At 37.3% G+C, this 21021-nt stretch overlaps 1 pseudogene; it reads right to left on the bottom strand.

The window, feature by feature from the left end:
- Positions 1–18118: 18118 nt before the first annotated feature.
- LOC128660635 (ribonucleoside-diphosphate reductase subunit M2-like) lies at positions 18119–20798 on the bottom strand (annotated as a pseudogene).
- Positions 20799–21021: the final 223 nt, after the last annotated feature.

Below are 21021 nucleotides of genomic sequence, written 5' to 3'. Positions count from 1 at the left end.
TATTTATAAAACACCAACATATTCCGCAGCACTATCCATAAGTACAAATAATATAAGTAAAACAATGATACAATACTTGTAAGAAACAAGACAAAATGTAACTAACAAATACAGGAGGGATTAAGGGTCATATTAGCATGGAAAATTACAATCTAGAAGGGTAGGAGGGTAAATAACTGGAGGTGAGGACTGCAAGGGTGAGAATGATGTTAATACGGAGCTAGATGAGGACAATTATCAGGAAAGTGGAATTAATTTGTTATTGAGCTTATATTACAAGTCCAAAGTTATTTTTTATTGCAGGAGTGATAGTTTATGGCGCGCCACAATTTGCATGTCAAATATTGTGGGTGCGCTAAATCCATCACATAAAAGGCTTCTATAGGGGGAGCAGTAAAATGTATGTCAGATATTGCTCAAGCACTAAGTTTCTAAATGCGCTAAGCCGATGGTTCGCAAGTAGTGGAGTAGTTAAGTGCTATACTATTAATAATAATGGCTTACTTCAGGCCTTAAAAAGAGATACATTTTACAACAGTATTTTGGATTGTGCTCGACTTACGACTTGTAATATGAGTGCAATAGGTGTGCTAAAAGCGCTCTCTGCAATATCCACTAAAAGCATAGGGTATGCTAAAAAAGTTAAGAAAATGTAAGATGCTTGTAATACTAGATTGTGTGCTATTCTTTGCGTGAGGTCATGCAAACAGTAATGTACCCTGCACTATTGATTGTGCTCCACTTGTAATCTATCCCTGAACCTTTCAAAAAGTTGTGCAGAAACCCAATATACCATGAGATACAGTCTAAACTGGATTTTTTTTAAAAAAGATGAGACGAATTAGATTAATAAAAAAACATGAAACCCCACAAAAAAGGGATTTTTTTTTTCACGCAGACGAATAATATTGATGAGGGTTTTACTGTGCAAAATTTAGAAAAGAAAATGGAAGACCATGTAAAAAAAAATACATATATAAATACATAAATAAATAAAATATAAATTAAAAAAAAAAAATATATATATATATATATATATATATATATATATATATAAAAACATTTGTTTAATAGACTCCAATTATGAAACTCTGCAAAAACCCCTATGAACCACTTTGCACAAATCAACTAATAAGTATGAATAAATTGCATGATTTGTTATAAATTATGTCTGTGTTTCTTCCTCAGTTATTAATAAATCAGATCTATTTTTTTTTTTAATATATGCAGTGGATAAATATATATGCAGTGGATAAGTGACAGACATCAGCATTAATAATAATTCATTTGGGATAGCACTCTACTCTTTATATAGCTACAATTGACTGAATGCACATTGAAATCACATTATTTTACAAGAGAACAAATGTACTTGCTCTGGAAGGTCTGTTAATATGTGGACTAATGTGTGATATTTCAATTAATTAGACTCATATTAAAATACAGAATGTTCCATGTGCTAATAAAGAATACCACAGAAACAAACAACTGATTGTAATGTGCATCTAAAAAACAAATGAACAATAAACATTGAGGGGACAAATGTGACATACAGATATCTTAAATATAAATGAATGTTTGAATATGCGTTTAAAGTTCTTCAGATAAAAGGAATTAGAAAGGGACATGTCATTGATCTAATATGTGTTTGCACATTCCTTGAGGCTATGCATGATGCATAATAGGATTTCTATGGGCCAAAACAACAAAAGGTGCAAATGCCTTTTCAGTTGCAAACTTTGCTCATTTATTCACGTGGTAAAAGAATGCAAATGTTAAGTCATTTTTGTCAATTGACAAGAAGCCCCTTTTTTGTACAAAATGTTTCTCAAAAGACTAATGGCAGGGTTCATAATAAAGTCAAGCATCATTTTCCCGGAAATACAAAGCACTGGGTTGAATTTCTACTTCATTAAATGGCAATTTACAAAACCTACACTTCCTAAACTAATGTGATCCCACAGGTTTTACAAATGTCATTTTATCATAGGAAAGCGGGTTTCTAGCCATTATTAGGGTATTAATAGAAAGGTGGATTACTAAATATACTACTATTAGCTCTCTGTAATGTATTCATTGTGCTGAAGTTTTGATTACATTAAGTACTTGCTTGTTTACAACTTGATGTAATACGCAAGAATTGTAATATTATATATTATTTTTAATTTTATGTACTGTTGGCCATATGTTTTAGAGACTTTTAATGTGTGTTGATTAAAGTTAAATTATATGTATGGTTGTTTGCGCTTGTTATATACTTAAAGGGACACGAAAGTCAAAATGAATCTTACTTGATTCAGATAGAGCATGTAGTTTTAGGAGACTTTCCAATTTGCTTCCATTATCAAATTTTACACAGTCTTTTTATATGTACACTTTCTGAGACACCAGTTCCTACTGAGCATGTGCACAAGTTCACAGTGTATACGTATATTAGTCTGTGATTGGCTGATTGCACACAGGGGCTGGCCAATGTGGGGAAAAATTAATTTGTCAGAAAATAAAATCTACTGCTTATTCGAAATTCAGAGTGCATGTTATTACACTGTCTTTTTATTATGCATCTCTACTATATTTAATGGTCATTTAATCACCAATTAAAGACTGGATTGTTGTAGACAGAGAAAACTCAAATTGGCTCTCTGTTGCTGAAAATATTAAAGGATAAGGTTAACACACCTGCATTATACATAAGTATAAACACATAGATTTCGACTGCAAATATAAACTATACGCCCAAGCAATCAGCCCATGTTCCCTATAAAGTGTAAGCTTATTTTGTTTGTAGAATGGGTTTATGTAGAATTCAAGTATTTTTGAAGGCCCCTGCAATGTTTGTCTTTACCACCAATAATGGGAGTATATTCCATGAGTTAATCCACCTTTCGGTAAAGTGGTGCTTCTGAAAATTACTTCAGAACCTTCTACTTTCCAACTTCAGATGATGACCCCTTGTTCTGGTGTTGCTCTGTTTGTAAAAAAATACATACAGCCTCAGCTTTATTAAGCCCCTTAAAGGGACACTGTACCCAAAAAATTTCTTTCGTGATTCAGATTGAGCATGAAATTTTAAGCAACTTTCTAATTTACTCCTATTATCAAATTTTCTTCATTCTCTTGGTATCTTTATTTGAAATGCAAGAATGTAAGTTTAGATGTCGGCCCATTTTTGGTAAACAACCTGGGTTGTCCTTGCTGATTGGTGGATAAATCCATCCACCAATAAAAAATTGCTGTCCAGAGTACTGAAACCAAAAAAAAACTTAGATGCCTTCTTTTTCAAATAATGAAAACAAGAGAACGAAGAAAATTTGATAATAGGAGTAAATTAGAAAGTTGCTTAAAATTGCATGCTCAATCTGAATCACAAAAGAAATTTTTTTTCGTACAGTGTCCCTTTAATATAATTCTCTCCATTCTCTCCTGTAAGCTATACGTATTTAGATAATCAAGTCTTTCTTTGTAAGTTTTCATTTTTAGACTAGTAATATGTAAAGTGCTGCAAATTACTTACCCACGCATTCTATTGATTTTATTAGTACATCGGTTCTTACTACATTGGTTACCAAATTTTAAACCATCCTCCGTGATAATTCCCAAGTCCTATTTCTCTTTTGTAACAGAAGTATAAAAAGTAACAAGACAACAGGGGCATATTTTTGCCAAGGACCACTAGGCATGCAACAATGGCCTTATTGTAAGGGCTAGTTCTATGGCATGGTGTTTTCTTACTTCCATGCTCTTCAAAAATGTTATTTAATGTGTTTAACAAATCAATGATCTCTGTTTATCTAATAAGGGGAGAGACATGTGTTACTGCATCAATCTGAATAACAAGACAGTTAAAGTTAATTGTTATAGCAGTTAAAGATATATTTTCATTATAAACTAAATATATATATACATACATACACTTTTACTCTAAGAACTACATAGAACAGCTTTAAAATGGGTCATTAAAATAAACTACACAATCCTTACTTTTAATCTCTGTATTAGTTCCTTCAATGTATGGCAGAAGAATGTTCTCAGTACATTTTGTTTGATTAAAGGATTCTTAATCTGCTTCCCCAACAATCACATCTAAAAAATGCTTATAGTGTTAATTTTCTTTATAAAGGCAATATCCTCTTTTATTATATCCTTTAAAATATCTTAACATTTCATATGAATTTTTATCTCTACACAAGGCCAAATTTCTCATTGTGGGCCAGATCACGAGTGGCGCAATAACAGTTAGGCAGAAGCAATATCGGTTTAACCTCGGCTGATTTCACGCGTCGGTTGTAGCACTTGTATTTCAAGTTTAAAGTAAAGGAAAGGTGATTGCTTGAGCACAATTGGTATGAACGAGCGTTTGGATATCGTGACCGAAGAGCTCTGGTTAACTGTTTTGCAAAACAAAAAAGTATCACAAAACAAAAATTTGCACAAAAAAAAGTTAGAAAGGCTCAAAGTTTTAGAAAAAAAGGCTGCAAAGGGCTTAAAGGGACAGTCTACACCAGAATTTGTATTGTTTAAAAAGATAGATAATCCCTTTATTACCCATTCCCCAGTTTTGCATAACCCAAAAAGTTATATTAATATACCGTATGTTTTACCTCAGTGATTACCTTGTATCTAAGCCTCTGCAGACTGCCCCCTTCATCTTAGTGCTTTTGACAGAAATGCAGTTTAGCCAATCACTGCAGATGCCTAAATAACTCCACAGGAGTGAGCACAATGTTATCTATATGACACACATGAACTAGTACTGTCTAACTGTGAAAAACTTTCAAAATGCTCTGAGCTAAGAGGCGGTTTTCAAATCAGTTTGAGACTAAATAGGTTTAGTTTTTCAAAAATACCACCAAGGGAACAAAGCAAATTTAATGATAAAAGTCAATTGGAAAATTGCATGCCCTATCTGAATCATTAAAGTTTAATTTTGACTAGACTGTCCCTTTAAACACAGAGATACATACATATACATGTCTAAATATTTATATGTATGTATATATCTGTGCTTATATGTGTGTACATACAGTATGTATTTATATGTGTATATATGTATTTACAGCATATATACACATATAAACACATAAATACATATGTACGCATGTATAGATAAAAACATGTAAAAGCATATTTATGCAATATTCATATTTAATAAAGAGCTTAACTATGTATTCACTGTAAATATCTCACATCTATACTTATATAAATATATATATATATATATATATATATATATATATATATACTGTATATATACTGTACCAAAATACCATCAGATTTATGTAGAAGTATGTATTTATTAATAAATAGAACATATTCTTCTATGTAAAGAACATTGGAATGTGAAATATTGATATTTTCATGTCGGGTTAGCACAATTAAGAATATGCAATTGGGTTTGTGCTCGAGTAGGGTGTTAGGTTTTTCCTCCACTTTTTTTGCTAAATTGAATTGGGGAGACTGGAATATGTAAACACACATGATATTTAAAGTTTGTCTTTTTACGTGCGTTGGGTTATCGCGCAAGTGAAATATTTTTACTTTCAATATGAGTGCTTCCTGACACGCGCAAAATGCTTACTTCTAGTGACGTTAGTGCGAGAGCGGAAGCGATAAATAGCGGTTCACTTGTAATCTGGCCCTGTATTATTCAGCAAATTAGGCAACTGTCTAGGTATGGATTCTACTGAAGCATCACCTTTCTTAAAGATAAAGAGATAAAAGTGGGCAATTTCCTTCCTATCCTCTTATATTCTCTGTTCTGTAGAACAGGACATACATTTTAGAAACTCTACTTCTAAATGTGTAGATGTTTTTATTAACTGAGAAAAGTGTCTGCCAATGCGTATGGTGGCAGTACCTAGCATATGCAGGTTTATGTGCTCACCCAATGTGTCCAGCTAGAAAGCTGTTTAAAATGGTATGCTGTGATTCATGAAAGAATAAAATCTCAGGTCCCTTTAAATATAAATTGCTTAAAAGGACAGTCAGGTCCAAAAAAACTTTCCTGTTTCAAATAGGGCATGTAATTTTAAACAACTTTCCAATTTACTTTTATCACCAATTTTGCTTTGTTTTCTTGGTATTCTTAGTTGAAAGCTAAACCTAGGAGGTTCATATGCTATTTTGTTAGACCTTGAAGGCCGTCCTCTAATCTAAATGCATTTTTCACCACTAGAGGGCTTTAGTTCACGTGTTTCATATAGATAACATTGAGCTCATGCACGTGAATTTACCATGCAGACAGCTCTTATTGGCTAAAATGCAAGTCTGTCAAAAGAACTGAAATAAGGGGGCAGTCTGCTGAGGCTTAGATACAAGGTAATCACAGAGGTAAAATGTGTATAATTATAACTGTGTTGGTTATGCAAAACTGGGGAATTGGTAATTAAGGGATTATCTATATTTTAAAGCAACAAAAATTCTGGTGTTGACTGTCCCTTTAAATTTAAAGCATCACTTCTCTGACAACCAATATTCATTTTACTCTGATTCACAATTAAAATGAAGAAACATATTGTGAATCTTGTGCATGTCTAATTTCTTGATTCCCCAATCTGACACTAAGTTTCTGTCTTTATTTTATTTATAATAGGTGCATTATGTTTGCACTATGCAATAAAATGACACTGACATACTAAAACATTAATAATATCAGGAATGACTTGTGCAATCATTGCAAATCATTTCACCTCATAACCTAACTTGAATTCTTCATTTGATAATTTCTTTCTACCATTCGTTTCCCCCTTTACTTTCTTCTTGACCCCACCAAAGGGCTAGATTACAGGTGGAGCACTATCGTTAGCGTGAGGAGCGCAAATACGATTGCGAGATGAAGTGTTCTTTATGCTCAAATCCATATTACAAGTAGCACGCTGTTAAAATTGCCGCAATTTTGTTTGCGCAAAATAACGGTAATTTACGCTTCCCATATTTTCTATATATAGCAATCAATGGTAATATGCGCTCGTATTACAAGTTAAAAGTAAATGTGATTGTGCGAACGCAATCATATTTACCACTCAAACTTTTTATGTGACCTTTCAGGTCCCGCCATTGTCGGGATGAAGGACCACCGCCAGATGAAGATGGAGCGCCGACATCATCTTTGATGAGTACCACCTTGGGGTTTAGAGTTAGTTTTTTTTTTTAGGGTGAGTAGTTCTTTTTTATATTTTTGCTGGGTGGGGTTTATTGTTAGATGGCGTAAGGTTTTTATTTCACAAAAAGAGCTGGTTCACTTTAGGGCAATGCTCTTACACAAGGCCCATTTAAGGACTACTTGTAGTTTAGTTTTATAATATTTTATTTTTTTTTTGGGTGATTTTTTGGGGGGAGGTTTAGCATAGGCATAACTCTTTTATTTTTAGTATTTTTTTTTTTTATTATTTATTTATTTATTTATTTTTTAGAATTTTTATTTGAGATTTAAATACAGAAAAGGGCATACATAGAGTCTGAGTTGGCTAAACATGGTACATGGCCTGAAATAATATATTTGCAATATACAGTACCGAAAAAACACAGGTCAAGAGTGAGTAACACATATGTACAATACACAATCTGTTTCAGAGTGAGAGTTTTGCCCAAACATCAAGTGTAAAATAAACCTCAATTTTTCTTATAGAATAAGAGTTAGATATCCCCTTTATATACATATACAATATCATATTTATCCCCTCCAAACAGAGGAGGCCACTCTTGGACCCCCTAACTATAGCTATAGTCTAAAGGGGAGTTCCTGGGGAAGAAGAACAGGAAGAGCCAGAAGATGCAGTGGGCCTATACCGCCAGGGTCCCAACACGACAGCAGAGAGAGCTGCAGTAGTTCAGACCACCACGCATAGATGTTGCCAGGGTAAGAAAAATATGCCGCTGTTTCCCACCAGCAAGTGCCTTGTCTACCTTCTTTAGTAAGGTGCGGGTAAGAAAGTGTCCCAGACTCTAGTCCTATCGGTCCTGCAGGCAACAAGCTTTAATGTGTTGGCAATGAGGCCAGATGTCCCTCGCGCCCCGCTGCTCTGTTTTTGAGCTCAGGGTTGAGTGCTGAGATAGGCCTTTTTATGTTCCCTTGTGCATCTGTAGCCCCTGGGGAAATTAGGAAGACATAGCTACTATTTGGCCCTCCACCCTCTTCTGTGTGTCTTAATTTGAACAAGTGGGGCTGATTGTCAACTTCCAGTAGCAGCTGTGTAGTACGGCTGCTGCCTGAATAGGGATCGATGCAGTATGAATATGTAAGGTACCGATCCCTCTATTGTCCTCCGAACATCAGGTTGCTCCATCACAGCTTCCATATCATGGAAAGGCTTGTCATCGCTATTGCTGTTGTGAGGTATAATTTTCTGCCTACTTCCAGTAACGGCTTTCATGGTAGGAGGGTTGGGTGTCTGTACCTGCATCTCCAATTTCTTGCAGTCGCGGGAGTCAGAATAGAAAGGCTGATCAGTGGTGCTACTCATTTGGATCCCCCGTTTCTCTAAAGCCTCTCTGGTGCGTACTAGGTTAGCATTCGTGTCTGCAAACCTCAATGGCTGGTACGCCAGGACCCGCAGTGTGCTGCCCTGCTCTTTTTGGGTTCTGCTTCCAGATAGCCCAGTTTTGTTAGGTTTACTTGTCGGTGTAGCAATAGATCTTGCAAGAGTCTACAGGTTCTCAACTTCAGTATCCCAAACTTTAGAGATTTTCTCGAAGTGCGAGAGTAGGAGGGCCTCAACCTCCAGCAGGGTAATTTCAGTTACGGTCTCCATGATGGGAAGTAACAAGCAATTATAGGGAATGATTCAAGAACTGAACAGTTACTATCGAACTGGTTTGATAACCCAGTTTCCTGGGGGGGTATATATGCGGTAGCTTTGACAGCACTATCAGTCAGGTCAGAGAGGCCTCTCAGTCTCATGGCTAGCTGCAGTGCAATCAGCTGAGGAACATAGGTAAGTCCGTTATGTGTAAGACAACTCCAGTCTCTTCTTGGATAGCACAAGAGAGTGTAGTAATAATTCCAAAGAAGGAAATTAAATTAAAGTTGAAAAGTATCTCCAAAATAACTATGTATGACCGGGAGCTCCCCAGACACACGTCCTACCGCAACAGCTATAGGCTCCGCCCCCCGTTATTTTTTTTGTAATGGTAGTTTTTAATTTGTGTAATGGTAGGGCTTTATTTTTTTATTTTTTTTATTATGGTTTAAATTAAAGGCATACAATATTTTTTTCTTACAGGATACTCAGGAGGCCACTCTTGGACCTAAAACAAACTAATAATACAAATACAGGATGGTAGCCTGATATAAAGGAGACCACTTGTGGGTAGTGATGTCGCGAACCTAAAATTTTCTGTTCGCGAACCACGGACTCGAACTTCCGGTATTGTTCGCGAACCGCCATTGAATTCAATAGGCAGGCGAACTTTAAAACCTACAAGGACTCTTTCTGGCCACAATAGTGATGGAAAAGTTGTTTCAAGGGTCCTAACACCTGGACTGTTGCATGCTGGAGGGGGATCCCTGGCAAAACTCCCATGGAAAATGACATAGTTGATGCAGAGTCTGCTTTTAAGCCATAATGGGTCTAAATCAACTAACATTCCCAAAGTGGCTGTCTCAAAACATCCCGGACAGAAGATAGATTGATAGTGATAGATAAGATAGATAGATATACATAGATTGATAGTTAGATAGAATCGATAGAAGAGAAATAGATATATTTGTTAGATATATAATTACCCTAATAAATTCTAATAATCAAACATGCGTTCTTGGACCCAACTAGCTTGTGTCAATTAGTACTTTTCTTAGCACTTTAATCCCTGTTCCCCCCCCCCCCCCTATCGTGGGAGTTCTATATGGCCTGCCAGATTACCCTGAAAAATTATAATAATAAGACATGTGGTCTGCTACCTATTTTAACGAGGTTGTGTTTTAAGTACTACCATTCTTAGCACTTGAATCTCTGTAACTCCCCCTATTTGGTGAGGTCTATACGGCCTGGATGATTACCCATACAAAATATAATAATAAGACATCTGCTCTTGGTCTGCGACCCATGGTAACTATGTTGTGTTAATTAGTAATGTCCTTCGCATTTTAATAGCTGTTACTCATACTCACCCTATCGGTGGAGGTCTATATGGCCTGCATGATTACCCTTACAAAATATAACAACCAAACATATGTTCTGGGACCCATGGTAAGTAGGTTGTGTTATGTAGTACTGTTCTTTGCATTTTCATACCTGTTACAACACCAAATGGTGGCAGGTCTATCTGTCCTTCATGATTAGCTGCACCCAAACCCAAAAAAAAGCAGAGTGGTCTTAGACTAAAACCCATGGCTAACTCTGTTGTTTCAATTAGTACTATTCTTAGCACTTTCATCCCTGTTACGGGCGGTCTACATGGCCATCATGATTAGCCGAACAAAATACTACAATCCAACCTTTGCTCAGTCTTCATAGGCCCTTCATTGTCTGTATTTTGATAGTACAGTTCTTATTATTTTTATAGCTGATACAACACCGAATGTTGTCAGCTCTATATGGCCTGCATGATTAGCTGCACCCAATACAAAAATAAATCCAAGCGGTCTTGGATTAACACCCATGGCTAACTCTGTTGTTTCAAGTAGTACTATTCTTAGCACTTTCATCTCATCATCCCTGTTACTTCCAGGACTCTCGGTGGTGGTGGTCTACATGGCCATCATGATTAGCCTAACCAAATACTACAATCCAACCTTGGCTCAGTCTTCCTAAGGCCCTTCATTGGCTGTATTTTGCTAGTACTGTTCTTATTACTATGGTGGTCTACATGGCCATCATGATTAGCCTAACCAAATACTACAATCCAACCTTGGCTCAGTCTTCCTAAGGCCCTTCATTGGCTGTATTTTGGTAGTACTGTTCTTATTAGTTTAATAGCTGATACGACACCGAATGTTGTCAGCTCTATATGGCCTGCATGAATAGTCGCACCCAAAGCCAAAAAAAAGCCAAGCGGTTTTGCACTAACACCCATGGCTAACTCTGTTGTTTCAAGTTCTACTATTCTTAGCTCTTTCATCTCATCATCCCTGTTTCTTCCAGGACTCTCTGTGGTGGTGGTCTACATGGCCATCATGATTAGCCTAACCAAATACTACAATTGGTGGTGGCGACAGGCGGCGGAGTGTCACTGGTCACTTGAGACCTGCCCAAAGCACAGCTGGACTTAGAAGGTTAGGAGGACTAGCAGCGGAAGCTGAAGAAGATTGGGTTTCCTGTGTTAGCCATTCAACTAGGTCCTCCTCAGAAGTTTTTGCATCCCCCCTGGCACCCGGCGTCTGAACAATGTGCATATTTGTAGGGTCTAAAGGAATCACAGCACCACGACCACGACCACGGAACCTGCGGGGTGGCCTGTCTCTGCCTGTCATTTTTTTTTTAAATGGACACTAACAATACTATTACACCAATTGAGTGGTGGCACTGTGAAAGTGGGCACAGTATACGCTGTGAGACTGACAACAACAAAAAAGACAGATGTTTTAAAAATCACAAATTGTTAATTTTTTTAAATATTACTAGTACTGTGGCATCAAATATGATTGTTTGGCACTATTTGGCAAATGAGCCTGTCTGGCACACACGCTGGGAGAAAGGAAACTGCAATTCAATGGCACTAGGAGACTGAAGAATCACAGTCAAAACAGTTATGATTAACAAAAATTCCAATCCTGTTACAATAAATATGAGTGGTGGCACTAATTGGCTAGTTGGGACTGGCACACAGGCAGGCAGGCAGGAGGAAAATGCAATTCAAGGGCACTAGTAGACTGCAGATTGATAGTCAAAACAGTGTTGATTGACAAATTTTGCAATACTGTTAAAATAAATATGATTGCTAGCACTAATTGGATAGTTGGGCCTGGCACACAGGCTGGCAGGCAGTAGAAAAGTGCAATTAAATGGCACAAGCAAAATGAGGATTAAGATCAACCATCAAGATTTGTTTTATTTAAATTAGTAACTATACTGTGACAACAATTAGGATTAGTGTAAATAGTTAGCAAGACGGCCTGGCACAAAAGGATGGCAGGCAGGAGGGAGATGCAATTCAAGGACACTAGGAGACTGATTAATGACAGTCAAAACAGTGATGATTGACAATTTTTGCAATACTGTTAAAAGAAATATGATTGCTGACAACAATTGGCTAGGTGGGCCTGGCTCACAGCAGGCTGCAAGGCAGGAGGAAAGTGCTATTCAATGGCACCAGCAAACTGAGGTTTCAAATCACAGCAACTATTACCAAAAATTTTAATTTTTAATTATTAGAATACCGTCACAACAAATATGATTGGTGTAAATATTTTTTAAGTAGGCCTGGCACACAGTCTTGGAAGGCTGTAGAAAAGTGCAATTCAAAGGCACGAGCAAACTGAGGGTTAAGATCATCAACAATAAAGATTTTTTTAATTTTAATTAGTAACTATACTGTGACAAAAAATTAGGATTGGTGTAAATAGTTGGCAAGACGGCCTGGCACAAAAGGATGGCAGGCAGGAGGGAGATGCAATTCAAGGACACTAGGAGACTGATTACTGACAGTCTAAACAGTGATGATTGACAATTTTTGCAATACTGTTAACAGAAATATGATTGCTGACAACAATTGGCTAGGTGGGGGCCTGGCTCACAGCAGGCTGCAAGGCAGGAGGAAAGTGCGTTTCAATGGCACCAGCAAACTGACGATTCAAATCACAGCAACTACTACCAAAAATTTTAATTTTTAATTATTAGAATACTGTCACAACAAATATGATTGGTGTAAATATTTTTGAAGTAGGCCTGGCACACAGGCTTGGAAGGCTGTAGAAAAGTGCAATTCAAAGGCACGAGCAAACTGAGGGTTAAGATCATCAACAATAAAGATTTTTTTAATTTTAATTAGTAACTATACTGTGACAAAAAATTAGGATTGGTGTAAATAGTTGGCAAGACGGCCTGGCACAAAAGGATGGCAGGCAGGAGGGAGATGCAATTCAAGGACACTAGGAAACTGATTACTGACAGTCTAAACAGTGATGATTGACAATTTTTGCAATACTGTTAACAGAAATATGATTGCTGACAACAATTGGCTAGGTGGGGGCCTGGCTCACAGCAGGCTGCAAGGCAGGAGGAAAGTGCGTTTCAATGGCACCAGCAAACTGACGATTCAAATCACAGCAACTATTACCAAAAATTTTAATTTTTAATTATTAGAATACTGTCACAACAAATATGATTGGTGTAAATATTTTTTAAGTAGGCCTGGCACACAGGCTTGGAAGGCTGTAGAAAACTGCAATTCAAAGGCACGAGCAAACTGAGGGTTAAGATCATCAACAATAAAGATTTTTTTAATTTTAATTAGTAACTATACTGTGACAAAAAATTAAGATTGGTGTAAATAGTTGGCAAGACGGCCTGGCACAAAAGGATGGCAGGCAGGAGGGAGATGCAATTCAAGGACACTAGGAGACTGATTACTGACAGTCTAAACAGTGATGATTGACAATTTTTGCAATACTGTTAACAGAAATATGATTGCTGACAACAATTGGCTAGGTGGGGGCCTGGCTCACAGCAGGCTGCAAGGCAGGAGGAAAGTGCGTTTCAATGGTACCAGCAAACTGACGATTCAAATCACAGCAACTATTACCAAAAATTTTAATTTTTAATTATTAGAATACTGTCACAACAAATATGATTGGTGTAAATATTTTTTAAGTAGGCCTGGCACACAGGCTTGGAAGGCTGTAGAAAAGTGCAATTCAAAGGCACGAGCAAACTGAGGGTTAAGATCATCAACAATAAAGATTTTTTTAATTTTAATTAGTAACTATACTGTGACAAAAAATTAGGATTGGTGTAAATAGTTGGCAAGACGGCCTGGCACAAAAGGATGGCAGGCAGGAGGGAGATGCAATTCAAGGACACTAGGAAACTGATTACTGACAGTCTAAACAGTGATGATTGACAATTTTTGCAATACTGTTAACAGAAATATGATTGCTGACAACAATTGGCTAGGTGGGGGCCTGGCTCACAGCAGGCTGCAAGGCAGGAGGAAAGTGTGTTTCAATGGCACCAGCAAACTGACGATTCAAATCACAGCAACTATTACCAAAAATTTTAATTTTTAATTATTAGAATACTGTCACAACAAATATGATTGGTGTAAATATTTTTTAAGTAGGCCTGGCACACAGGCTTGGAAGGCTGTAGAAAACTGCAATTCAAAGGCACGAGCAAACTGAGGGTTAAGATCATCAACAATAAAGATTTTTTTAATTTTAATTAGTAACTATACTGTGACAAAAAATTAAGATTGGTGTAAATAGTTGGCAAGACGGCCTGGCACAAAAGGATGGCAGGCAGGAGGGAGATGCAATTCAAGGACACTAGGAGACTGATTACTGACAGTCTAAACAGTGATGATTGACAATTTTTGCAATACTGTTAACAGAAATATGATTGCTGACAACAATTGGCTAGGTGGGGGCCTGGCTCACAGCAGGCTGCAAGGCAGGAGGAAAGTGCGTTTCAATGGCACCAGCAAACTGACGATTCAAATCACAGCAACTATTACCAAAAATTTTAATTTTTAATTATTAGAATACTGTCACAACAAATATGATTGGTGTAAATATTTTTGAAGTAGGCCTGGCACACAGGCTTGGAAGGCTGTAGAAAAGTGCAATTCAAAGGCACGAGCAAACTGAGGGTTAAGATCAACACTAACATTTTTTTTTTATTTAAATTAATAACTATACTGTCTGACTGTGACAACAATTATGATTGGTGTAAATAGTTGGCTAGACGGCCTGGCACAAAAGGCTGGCAGTGGCAGGCAGGAGGTAAATGAAATTCAATGGCCCTAGGAGACTGAATATTTGCAGTCCAAAAAATTATGTTTTTTTTTTTTTTATTACTGTTACAAGAATTGTGATTGGTGCCACTAATTGACTACTTGGGCCTGGCAGACAGGCTGGCAGATATGATTCGTGGATGGTAGGTAGGGCAGTAATTTAACACAGTATGCTGTGTAAGTGACAAAAACACAGGACTGATAGAAAATTAAGTTACATTACACTAGCAAAATATTTTAAAATTTTAGATTTTAATATTAAAATTATGTTAAGAAGTGCAATGCACATATGACTCTATGAGTGGTCGCACTGGCTGGCTGCTACGTAGGGCAGCAATTATAACAACAGTATGCTGTGTAAGTCAGATAGACAGTTAGACACAGGCCTGATAGAAAATACAATTAGATTACACTAGCATAATGATTTAAAGACTTTTTTTTGGAAATTTTAAGAAAAAGGTTAAGCACATACATATGAGTCGTGGCTGATAGCCTTGGAAGGGCAGCTATTAAAAACAGTAGGCTATGTATGTCGGATACACACACGCCTGATAGAAAATACTATTAGATTACACTAGAAAAATGATTGAAATTATTTTTTTGGGGGGGAAATTAAAAAAAGGTTAAACACATATGAGTCGTGGCTCATAGACTAGGGAGGGCAGCAAGTAAACACAGTAGGCTCTCTATGTCAGCAAAACACACAGGCCGGATAGAAAATTAGATTTGATTACACTAGCAAACAAATTTAAACTTTTTTTTTATATATATTAAAATTAAGGTGAAAGAAAAATAGATATGAGTGGCTGCCTGGCACAGACCAATTAACCAAAAGACTGAAAAAAAAGAGGTATATTAATGCTGAGTGAGCCTGACAGACACAGGCATGATAGTAAATGTAATTAGATTACACTAGAAAAATATTTTTTCGTGTTTTTTTTTTAAATAAAAAATAATGTTATAAACGGATATTAACACTGCTGGCTGCTGGCTGGCACAGAGCAATGAACCAGAGTATATGCTGTGTGACACTGGCCTGATAGAAAATGAAAAAAAATTACACTAGAAAAATAATTATATTTTTGGGTTAGTTAAATTTAAACTAATGTTGTTAGGGAGATATCAGTGGTGGCAGTAGTCACAGCATATGCTGTGAGCCTTAAACACACAGCTGAAAGCCAGGCAAATGCTAATAAAAAAAAAAAAAAGGTCGTTATGAGTCTAAAATGGCGGATTCCGAGTAGCTGAGAGTGTCTGTGAGGGAGTGTCTGATGTTGATTGGCTCTAATGTGTCAGGCGGCTGTGACATAAAGGGTCAAAGTTTCCACAATGATGACACATAGGGGCGGATCAAACATCGCCATGTGTTCGCCCACAAACGCGAACAACCTATGTTCGCTGTGAGCCGTTCGCGGGCGAACAGTTCGGGACATCACTACTTGTGGGTCTCATATGAAAAACCTCTTTTTCACTTAATTATGAAAGCTATAATATAGAATAATTTTTTTGCCCAACTAATAACCTGGAATAGTGCACATTTCTAACTATTAGTTCGGGGATAGAAATAAACAAGTGTAAATAATTTGTCATAGGGCAGTTAGGGCACCCGCCAATTAATGTTAAGAACTAGGTATTTCAGGCATCTGCTACATAAAAAAATGGCAAACTCTGATAAAGAAAGATATAATCAACATTTACTAGTTGCAAACTAATATAAATATTAACTGAATGGCAATATGATCATCTCATGGGTCTTTTATGATGTAGTCTCTGGGATAGTAAGCTCCTCGTCTGTTAGGGACAATACCTATGCATAGGAATTAAATTAGGCAAAATATTAATTATAGGACCGCAAATGTAGAAACTGTAACCACTGTGGAACTGAGTAATAGATGTGGGCCTATGATCTGAGAGAACCATGTACAGAACCGTTCCACCTTTGTGAGTTTTTAAGCATTATTGTTTATGGGATTATTCAAGTTTTAACTCATGGAATAAAGTGTTTTGAACTTTTTACTTTGCTGCTATTGGAAACTTGTTCTCACCATTTTGGAAGTTTACCACTGCCCCTCTTGTACTTCATCGATGAGGAGTTACATTACACCAAGTAGCTAAAATATATATGAAAAGGAGGTTAAGAGAAAACCTCCTTTTCTGATCTAAATATTATCCATTACACTGTCAACTTGGAATCCATAGCTTACATATGGGAAAGTAGGACTGATGGAGTATGATATTGAGGAACATTTCAGGTGTGTCAGCTTGTATAGATCTCAGGGTTATGGCAATCCAGTTACTTCTGCAGTAACTATGTAGTAATAACAAGTTTACAGCTAACATAAGCAGGATTATATGTATACAGTATATCCCTATTTACCCTATGATTTAAAGTATGCTCTAGACCCTAGGTTCAATAGCCATCATATTAAGTAACAGCAGTATAGAAGTTACATTAGAGGTCCCAATGAAGTATAGCAAGGGAAAAGAAAAACACAAAAATACATTTGTGCCAGATAGCAGTATATCAGCCCATAAGTCTCAGTTAGTGAGTTAAGCAGTATAGAAGTTACATTAGAGGTCCCAATGAAGTATAGTAAGGGAAAAAAGAAAACAAAAAAAGACATTGGTGCCAGATAGCAGTATATCTGCCCATAAGTTTAAGTCAGTGAGTTACCCTAGCCCAGATCTATCGAACAAGTGATGGTAAGTACCGACTGTGTAAGAGTTCAGTCCAGGAAGACCGAAGAGATTTAGCCAGCCAAGTGCAGTAGTATCAGTCCCTTTAAAACTATTTGGAGTCCCGGAGGTATTATGACACTGTAGCAGCTGTAGTGGGCAAAGTTTCTCAGCAGTCATTCTAGTGTCCTTAGAAAAAAGGTAATCATGTACCGTTACAGAGGTGGAATTCACGGTCTTTATTAATCTTTGCAAGAGCTCGCTTTATCTTTTGTTCAAAACAAAAAAGCTTTATTTATATTCTAAGTTAATAACATAAGATAATTCCATATAAATAGTCTCCATAGGTGTGTACCAAATTATATAAGAGTTCTTAGTTTCAAACATTTTGTTATGTATGGCTTCTTTACATAGTAAGGAGATGTAAGATATATTAAAGGCATTAATATTAAGCTATAATTTAACTATAGACCTTTTAGTTCCAGTTTAAAATGCATTTTGCTTATTCTAAAAAGAAGTTACTATGCCAGCTCCTTAGTAAATCAGATTTCAACTACTCTACGGTACAGGTAAGTTCTAAAAGGAAGCATCCAGTCGAGGTATTTTCTTTTGGCTTTGCCATAACTCCCATCTTCTTGTATTCTCCAACTTTCTTCTCAAAGAAGTAAGTCTTACCTACTAATGAAATATGTTACATGAAATCAAATGGATTTTCAGATTTAAAGATCTTCTTAAAACCAAGGCCTAGATTTGGAGTTTGGCGGTAGATGGGCTGTTAACGCTACGCGGGCTTTTTTCTGGCCGCACCATAAAATTAACTCTGGTATCGAGAGTCCCAAAAAATGCTGCGTTAGGCTCCAAAAAAGGAGCGTAGAGCATTTTTACCGCAAATGCAACTCTCGATACCAGAGTTGCTTACGGACGCGGCCAGCCTCAAAAACGTGCTCGTGCACGATTCTCCCATAGGAAATAATGGGGCTGTTTGAGCTGAAAAAAAACCTAACACCTGCAAAAAAGCCGCGTTCAGCTCCTAACGCAGCCCCATTGTTTCCTATGGGCAAACACTTCCTACGTCTGCACCTAACACTCTAACATGTACCCCGAGTCTAAACACCCCTAACCTTACACTTATTAACCCCTAATCTGCCGCCCCCGCTATCGCTGAACCCTGCATATTATTATTAACCCCTAATCTGCCGCTCCTTAAACCGCCGCAACTTACATTATCCCTATGTACCCCTAATCTGCTGCCCCTAACACCACCGATCCCTATATTATATTTATTAACCCCTAACCTGCCCCCCACAACGTCGCCGCCAGCTACTTACAATAATTAACCCCTAATCTGCCGACCGCAAAGCGCCGCCACCTACGTTATCCTTATGTACCCCTAATCTGCTGCCCCTAACACCGCCGACCCCTATATTATATTTATTAACCCCTAATCTGCCCCCCTCAACGTCGCCGACACCTGCCTACACTTATTAACCCCTAATCTGCCGAGCGGACCTGAGCGCTACTATAATAAAGTTATTAACCCCTAATCCGCCTCACTAACCCTATCATAAATAGTATTAACCCCTAATCTGCCCTCCCTAACATCGCCAACACCTAACTTCAATTATTAACCCCTAATCTGACGACCGGAGCTCACCGCTATTCTAATAAATTAACCCCTAAAGCTAAGTCTAACCCTAACACTAACACCCCCCTAAATTAAATATAATTTTAATCTAACGAAATTAATTAACTCTTATTAAATAAATTATTCCTATTTAAAGCTAAATACTTACCTGTAAAATAAATCCTAATATAGCTACAATATAAATAATAATTACATTGTAGCTATTTTAGGATTAATATTTATTTTACAGGCAACTTGGTAATTATTTTAACTAGGTACAATAGCTATTAAATAGTTAAAAACTATTTAATAGTTACCTAGTTAAAATAATAACAAAATTACCTGTAAAATAAGTCCTAACCTAAGTTATAAATCAGATCCAATCAGCCAATCAGATTGAGCTTGCATTCTATTGGCTGATCGGAACAGCCAATAGAATGCGAGCTCAATCTGATTGGCTGATTGGATCAGCCAATCGGATTGAACTTGATTCTGATTGGCTGAAAAGTGAGCGTTAGACCCTTTAATCACTGACTCCAAATACCGGCGGTAGCCTAAAACCAGCGTTAGGAGCCTCTAACGCTGGTTTTCACGGCTAACGCCAAACTCCAAATCTAGGCCCAAGTTTGTGTAAAAGATGATCAGCTACAAACTCAATGTACTGCTTCATCAAAGTGCTGTTCATACCAATCATGTCCACTGGTATCGCATCAGTCAAGAATTCCTGCTCAATCTTAACAGCATCTATAATGATCTCCCAAACTCTATCCTCTGATGGCTTGTGCACAAGATGTGCAAACAGGAGACAGGCAAAGTCAGTGTGCAAACCTTCATCTCTACTGATTAGCTCATTTGAGAATGTGAGTCCAGGCATCAGCCCACGTTTCTTCAGCCAGAATATAGAAGCAATGGAGCCAGAGAAAAAAATCCCTTCGACAGCAGCAAAGGTCACCAGATGCTCACCATAGGTTGATTGTTTATCACTTATCCAGCACAGTGTCCATTCAGCCTTCTTTTTTACACAAGGTAGAGTTGTAATTGCATTGAAGAGGAAATCCCTTTCCACAGGATCCTTCATGAAGGTGTCAATAAGGAGACTGTACATTTCAGAGTGTATGTTTTTGATAGCAATTTGGAATCCATAGAAGCAACGAGCCTCTGCCAATTGCACTTCCTTGGTAAATCTTTCCACCAGGTTCTCAATTACAATCCCATCACTATCTGCAAAAAAAGGTGTGACATAGGATATGAAGTATCGCTCATTCTGTGTTATACATTGCCAATCCTGCAGGTCTTTGGAAAGGTCCACCTCTTCAGCTGTCCAGAATGATGCCTCAGCCTTCTTGTACATTTGCCAGATATCATGATACTGAATTGGCAGAATCACAAAGCATTTTGGGTTCTCTCTCAGAAGTGGCTCATCATAAACCCTAGGATCTTTTCCAACTTTGTATTGGAGTGGCTCAAGTTATGCATCATCGAAGAGCTTGTTGGAAAGGATCCGAGTCAGGCTTTCAGGCAGTGTATTCTCTTGGTCTTTAATGGTGAGATTCTTTATCGGAGAAATATTGTCATTCACTGTTGCAAGGGGTTTACGAGGAGACTGCATTTTACTATAATTTCCCCTATACCCCAAACTAGCCTTGAAGCAAAGATGGTCGGTCGCCTTTTCTTGATTGAACTCTAAAGCACCTGGAAGCGGGTAAGTATCATTGGTGGCGATTGTTGGGCGGCATCCATCCGACATTCTGCATGCATGCACTTAGCATTGAGATTACTCCCTCAATAGTCCTCACATTCATATAGGTATCCATTGCTTGAGACTCTCCATT

Source organism: Bombina bombina, chromosome 1 (genome assembly GCF_027579735.1).
Source record: "Bombina bombina isolate aBomBom1 chromosome 1, aBomBom1.pri, whole genome shotgun sequence".
In the NCBI taxonomy this organism is placed as follows: Eukaryota; Metazoa; Chordata; class Amphibia; order Anura; family Bombinatoridae; genus Bombina; species Bombina bombina.
The sequence above is the reverse complement of the archived record's forward strand: the minus strand, read 5'-3'. Positions and strand labels throughout refer to the sequence as shown.